Source organism: Aphelocoma coerulescens, chromosome 5 (assembly GCF_041296385.1).
Source record: "Aphelocoma coerulescens isolate FSJ_1873_10779 chromosome 5, UR_Acoe_1.0, whole genome shotgun sequence".
Taxonomy (NCBI): domain Eukaryota; kingdom Metazoa; phylum Chordata; class Aves; order Passeriformes; family Corvidae; genus Aphelocoma; species Aphelocoma coerulescens.
In genome coordinates this window covers 42,766,019-42,773,256 of record NC_091019.1, presented here as the reverse complement: position 1 = coordinate 42,773,256, position 7,238 = coordinate 42,766,019, and the positions used below count along the sequence as shown (strand labels likewise).

The following is a 7,238-nucleotide window of genomic DNA, read 5'->3' as shown; positions in this document are numbered from 1 at the left end:
AGTAAGGGAAGCTTTTAATAAAGGCATATGAAAAGAGAGGGTGAGATTCATTCTTGGTCAAAGAGGTAGCAATGAGCAAGAAGAAAGGACCAAGGGGCTAGCACTTAACTCCCTGGGCAGTTCTACTGCAAGAAAGAGAATGCCAAAATACTGCTGTGGCCCTCGGCAGTCGGTGTGTAAGGATGCTGGTGGCTACAAGAACTAGATTCAACATACCTAACTAGCAATATCAGTGTGTAGATTTTTACACAGAGACAACTACATAAACCACATTTCACAGTCAAAGCAGGGAAGAAAGTCTTTCTACAGTGAGTCAACTCCTCACAGCATAGGTATCTACAACAGAGCAAACAAGGGCATCTGTAGCACAAACGTGAGACACGGAGTATGCATGGCTAAAAGTGATGGAATAACAAAATATGGGAATAAAAGCAGGATCTTTCAATAGAAAGAAAAAAAAAAGTAAAATTAGAGGAAGGAGAAAAACCCTCTGGGAAAGCAATGAGAAACGCATCCAAGACAAGATAAAGCATAAGAGAAGGAATAATCAACTGTTGAAGCTATGCTACTGGGTGCAAACCACGCAACTGAGCCAGACATTTGGGTCACCCTGATTGTGCTGTCCAATGGAGGGTCTGCTGTGCTGGGCTCTAATTGGCCCTGCTCCAGCCTGCATTTCATCCTTAGCAGAGCAACAGTTGGAAAAGTGACAAAGGAAGAGGTGAGCTGCTGTCTAACAGGCACAGTGGGGTGAAGGTACTAGCCTTTGGGGCTACTAGTCTCATTTAGATTCCCACAGGAACCTTAGTCCTCTATTTTAATTAAAAAGAAGACAACCCGGTTACACTGTCCACCTAGTTCTGCTGTTTTGTGCAATTTACATGGGGATAGTATAATGAAAACTGATACTGTATTTTCCAGCAAATTTTTTGCCAATTAAAATTACATATTTGGGCAAGTGGAAATGGTAGAGTTCAGGTTTGTTTTCTCTTATTCGTGATTCATCTATAAGTACGCAAATAAATTAGGCAGTCACAGGAAACCATCAAAGCTATAAGAAGCAATGATTCAGGAGAGTTTCCTAGCCTGGGCTAGTTTTCATTGCAAAACTAGGTGATGAGAAGGAGAAATCCCACAAAATATCTGAGTTCCCAGCTAGCAGGAGGTTGCCGACAATAAACCAGTATTCTCTAAAAATTAACATTGTCTGACAGACCTATATTGTGTCACAAAGTTTTAAACAGTTGCAACAATAGGCTTTGCTTTGTTAAAAATAGCTTGTCCCTGACTTTCTACTTTTTCTCAAGCATTCCTGGAGTAACTACTGAAGTCAATACAGTTATATTCCAGGCACCTACCCTTCAGAAACTAACCTTGAAAGAAACGTGAATATAGGTTATTTAAAAGTAAGAACTTTCCATCTTTCTCTTCCATACAATCACTTTGACAGGGATTTTATCACGTGTGTGGATACTGGAGATGGGTTTTTTTGATTCAAACACTCAGGGAAAGCTTCAGCCACACTGAGTCATCTCAGACAACAGAAAAGACATATTTTCTCCCAATGCCCCATTAAAATCTTGTCTTGATAAACAACAACAAAAAGGAGCATTGTCCCCTAAGTCTCTGTGGAAGCCACTGTTTGCTACAAACTGTATTTAATCAGGCTGCTGGCTGAGAGTCAGCCACACCATCTTCTCACCTGGTCACTTGCCTCTTGGACAGTGTGAGAGGGACAATGAGCTGTTTATGACCAGCTTTCCAGGTTGTCTGAGGAGAGCTGAGTTGGAGTTTAGGTGAAGGGACACAAATAGCAGCTACCTCACCTGGAGTGAATCTAAAAGCTCTATATCAGACGTATACATTGGGGATACATGGGAGATACCCTGTGGAAGAGAGGGTGCCACAGAAACACATATTGCAATGCCCTGTTGTCTTGTCAGCATGTCTCAGCACACAGAGGCCTCCTAGCATGCTCCTTCCCCTGCACAAATGGCTGGAGAGAAATGTCCATACTTTCTACTTTCCAGACCATTTGGAGACCCTTTGAGCAACTCATCAGAGTATTTTCCACAACTTTCTGTTCCCCAGAAAGAAGCAGACTATTAGATATTCACATAGGTTTTAGTTATTCAAAATGATTTTAAGAATTTAGATCAATTGTTTGTTTGGTTTTTTAAATTTGAGATGATTGCAAACTGAAATTTATCTCCCACAGAAGACTTATACACTCCTCCTGAATTCAGACTATTTATCTAAACAACACGAGTTCTGGTGAAATTTCTGTCTCTGAAAAAACCTTGACATCTGAGACTTGCTCCACTTCTGTATTGAAGCAAAGAAAAGAAGATTTGTGGGAGAGAAAATTCAGTTTTTTATAACATCAGGTTATAATCAACAATACAACTGGGCAATGATATCCACCCAAGGCACTGGAGGGCAGACAAAAATGTGGCAAGGAACACCCCTAAGGACTTTAAATTGGATTTGCTCAAGAGAAAAATATGATAATTCAGAAAAAATATTGACTGAAAATTATATGGTTTAATCCAGGTTTACCCTTGCCCTCTTTAATTATAGCATAATATCTATTGATGGCTCTTTATTTAGTTAAACGTAGATAACTTTTATTGGGTTTGCATGGTAAGGTTTTGGTACCAGGGAGTGGGGGGCAGCTACAGAGAGACCTCCTGTGAGAAGCTGCTAAAAGCTCCAGCTATGTTCAACAGAGCCAGTGCCAGCCAGCTCTGAGAGAGACCCACCACTGGCCAAGGTCAAGCCCATCAGTGACAGTGGTAGCACCTTTGGAACATTGTGGTTAAGAAGGAAGGAAAAACAGTTAAGAAAAGGCAGAAGCAAATTGCACAGAGAACAGAGGAGTGAGAATATGTGAAAACAACAACTCCACAGACACCAAGGTCAGTGAAGAAGGAGGGGCAGGAGGTGCCCCAGGCACTGGAGCAGAGATTCCCTGCAGCCTGTGGTGCAGACCATGGTGAGACAGGATGTGCCCCTGCAGCCCATGGGGGTTCATGATGGAATGGATATCCACCTGCAGCCCCAGAAGCAGCTCCATGCCAGAGCAGGTGGGTGCCCAAAGGAGGCTGTGGCTCCATGGGAAGTCCATACTGCAGCAGGATCCTGGGAGGGCCTGTGGGGAGAGGAGCCCACACTGGAGCAGGTTTGCTGGAAGGACTTGTGACCCAATGGGGGACCCATGCTGGAGCAGTTCATAAAGAACTGCAGCCTATGGGAATCTTCTCCACTTTGGAGAAGTTCATGGAGGACTGTCTCCTGTGGGAGGGACCCCATTCTGGAGCAGAGGAAGGGTGTGAAGAGTCCTTTCCCTGAGAAGGAAGCAGCAGCAGAAATGTGATGAACTGACTGCTACCCCCATACCCATCCCTCTGCACTGCTGGATGGGAGAAGATAGAGAACTTGGGAGTAAAGTTGAGCCTGTAAAGGAGGGAGGGGTAGGAATAAAGGGTTTTTTTAAGATTTGGTTTTACGTCTCATTATCTCACTCTGATTTGCATGGTAATAAATTCAGTTAATTTCCCCAAGGTGAGTCTGTTTTGCCCATGAACATAATTGATGAGTGATCCCCTACTGTCCTTATCTTAACCCAAGAGCCTTTCATGGTATTTTTTCTCACCCATGGCTGGATGAGGAGTGGTGTGATGGAGCAGCTTTTGTGGGTACCTGACATCCAGCCAGGGTTAGCCCATCACATAACTGTAGGAAATATAATTTACAATGAAAACGTAGAAAGGTCAACAAAACTAGGTGAAAAAAATACAACTGGTGATTGAAGTTGGGCCCAGATATGATGCTTATTTGTAAGTTTGTCTGTATGAGAAATTATTCTGATTTTTCAGTAACAGTCACTGCATGTCCAACCCTTCTCCTCCAAACTTCTGGGCCACAGATTCCCCGGAGATGTGTGCCCTCATTTGTCTCCAAACCTACTTCTGCAACAGTTTATTCAAGGTCCATGATGGTGAAGTACAGGGCTGTTTGTCTCCAGCTTCTCTCACAAAGCCCCACCATGTGATTTCTTCCTCCTTTTATAGTCATTTTATATAAATAGTATTGAATGTTGATGGAGAAAAAAATCATGCACAAAAACATACTTCTTATTTTAAAATCAGTGGTAAGAGACACTGTCTTATTAAAAAAGGAAGAAATACAGAAAATGAAGCATGCCCATGTAGAAGAGGGATCAGAACTGAATCTTACCTTCTAAGTAGCCAAGAAAACAAATCATATAAGAATTCAGACCTCTGACCACCTCTGAAGGGGAAAGCTAATGGAAACAGCACCTCACTGGGGACGTTACTGCATATCATCACCTAACAGTGACCCTGAGGGAAATGAAACAGAAGAGAAATGGAGCTGGATGTGAGGCAGGTGGAACTGTTCTCATTTCTGAATGCAGCAGAATAGTCTAATTGGATATACAGCACAGCAAAATGAATAAATAGCAGAGGAAAAATATTTTCAAGCTTTGTAAAGGAATAACATGCAGATTGAGAGAATGGCAAAGTCCTGTATTTCTAGCCATTTTTGATAAATGCAGGATACATAATGACTTAGTCAGAAAACAAAAATTTAAAGAAGCCCAGCAACTGAAGGGGCTGCACATTCAGCAAAGTATTATGCCTTGCAAGGAAAAGGCCATGGAGAGCTGAGCATCCAAAATGTATTGAAAAGTTTCTACAGAAACCAAAATTTTGCAGATGTACAGACATTTCAGCCACCTTTTTTTGTTTTTTCTGAAGTGGTTGGTTGCTTTAATCCATAATTTTCCTGGGCATGAAGATTCTGCAGCCTATGTAATACTGCTGGTACTCACATTGCTCTGTGTTACAAAGAAAGGTGCTCAGCTGTGAGGCTGGTACCTGTTTGCAAGCTGTCACACAGCCTCTGCCACCAAAGCCAGCTCTTGCCTGGACAGTGCCAGTGCTGGTCAGCTGTGAAAGGGGAATAAGAGGAAGAGGAGGAAATGCACTGTGGCTGGGGAAAGATTAGGAAGCTGATGGTTGTTATCCCAGTGCTGGGGGAGGGTTGATGAGTGGCTGAGGAGCAGCAGGTGGAATGAGACATAGGTCTGGTACAAAGTCAGTGCTGGCAGCCACCATTGCTGTCAGGAGCCCTGGCCACAACAAATGCCAAGAGCTCCAGCTGCCATCCCTGTCATTCGCAAGGGCTGCTACAGCAAGCAGTATCCAAAGGAAGATCTGTTTGGAAACCCCTGCTTCATGTAATATGTATTTCTAGTTGATGTTTCCAGGCTGCATTCAGGACCAAGTATTTTCACTGAAAAAGCACCAAAATTCTATAATGAAAAGCAAGTACTCTTTGATAGGTTTTGCAGTACAAGCTTTAAGTGCTGTAAGTACCAGAGACCCTTCCCATTGAATCTAAATGCAATCCTTATTTCTCACTCTGGCGGAGTCCTGGGCCACAGGTGGCCAAAAGGCAGGGTGGACCCCTGCCTGCAGATGATGGCAGTGTACATGCTCCTGAGACACCGCAGGCAGCCCTGCTTGCAGTTGCACAAGGAGGGACTGTGGAGCTGCTGGGCTACCATGGCAGTTCTCCTCTAAAATTTTTTTTAGCTGCTTTGTAGCCAGTGCAGGCACAGGGACCACTGAGGGCTTCATTTGTCAGCAGCACTGAGCTGCTCTGACTGTGCATTTACTTTTAACCAAAAGTTCTGCCTCTCAGTCTCAACAGCAAACTGTGCTAGTTGGCTACAGTGAGGCCAGTGTGGCCAGATAGGCAGTATATGAATTTGCATCCTTTCATTAGTCAGAAAAGACTTTTAGAAGATGATTTGGACCCATCTATTGCCCATATGACCATGGGCATACATCTTTTCCTCTTATGTCATAATAGGCTCTCACCCTAAAACTTCTGATATTCACAGAGTGTTTTGAGCTCACACAGACAAGATGGGATGGAAGTGCCACTTTTGTTCACCCTACAAAGCTTGTATCTCTCAACTGGACAAATCTGTGATGCTCTCTCTGCCCCTGGTCCCTTCCCAGGGCATATAGAACCTGAAGCTGGTACCTCTGTGGAGTGACAGAGCTGGCACACTAGTTTTGTATGTAGGTGGTAAAAAGGCTTCCTCCTTAGTCCTGTGTTAAGTGCTTGATGAATGAATTTGACTCCAAAGACTCAAGGACAGCCAGCTCAGGTTGCTTCCTCCAACACTAATACGTAAACAAGTTACTCACTTGCTTTTTTCAGTTAGTGTTATTCAGAGGGAGTAAAATGCTGTAGAGCATTCATTCTGGTTCCAGTTGTGGAAGTGGAGCATGTATAATTACCAATGTGGGTAGCAGTCCATCTCATAGCCTTACTTACGCCAGTGAAGGATATTATCTCATTATATCAGCTTAGCAGTATTCTTTCCCTGGAATTCAAAATAAGCAAGGCTCATAAAGGAATGATAAAACAACTAATTACAAGGGACATTATTTAAAAAACTGAATAGTAGTCAAAATCCATTAATGGACTATTTTACATGGTTAAACTACTTCCAAGAAAGTATCTAGGCTTTTTCAGCATAAACATTTCTACACTGAAAATGTAACTTGAACCCAATTCTATGGTCAGCTATTTTTTGAATAAGTATAATATGTGCTTTCATTTATGACAGGGCAAAGATGAGTGAAATTTTTAACTTCATTATGTCTACCATCCAAAGTAATTTAGAAGATAGTCCTGCTACATGGAGACTCTTCTGTACTACAATGCGAATAATGACTAATGTCTGGGAAAACAGAAAATAGAGATGCTAGCAAGGACTTGTTTTAGCATATGTTTTAGGATTTCTATTTGAAGAGAAAGTCCTGTTCTAATTCAAATATAAAGTACTTCTGGACCTTCAGAGACTTGGGTGCATTTTTTAGGTTACAATATAAAGAAGCTTTGGTTTTGCTTCCCAAGTCTTGGTCCTTAAACCCAACTGAACCTCAAGCTGAATTTCTTTCTTTCCTTCTTGCTGATCAACTCCAGGAAGAAAGGTTCTGCAAGGCTGAGCCCATCTTTTGTTAAATCTGTGAAACCGTTCAGTCAGCACTCGGTTGCAAGTGGAACTGTTCCACCCATCCCCTAGAAGTATGGGAGCCAAAGAATCCTGTCAATGGATAACCAAAGGGAAGAGAGGTTGCTGCTGGGACACAACAGAGGAAGATATGGACACCAGCCAATTACAGTAAGAGCCA

The 7,238-nt window shown here is 42.6% G+C and overlaps 1 long non-coding RNA gene across 2 annotated transcripts; it reads right to left on the bottom strand.

Moving 5' to 3' along the window:
• Positions 1–2,018: 2,018 nt before the first annotated feature.
• LOC138110822 (uncharacterized) lies at positions 2,019–4,997 on the bottom strand. 2 transcript variants are annotated; one of them, XR_011151089.1, is made up of 3 exons: positions 4,856–4,997; positions 4,240–4,364; positions 2,019–3,151 (listed from the first exon to the last, which is right to left on the bottom strand). It is a non-coding gene; the product is annotated as an uncharacterized lncRNA (long non-coding RNA). The 2 variants fall into 2 exon arrangements; XR_011151090.1 differs by lacking the exon at positions 2,019–3,151 and adding an exon at positions 3,814–4,064.
• Between the last annotated feature and the right edge of the window lie 2,241 nt (positions 4,998–7,238).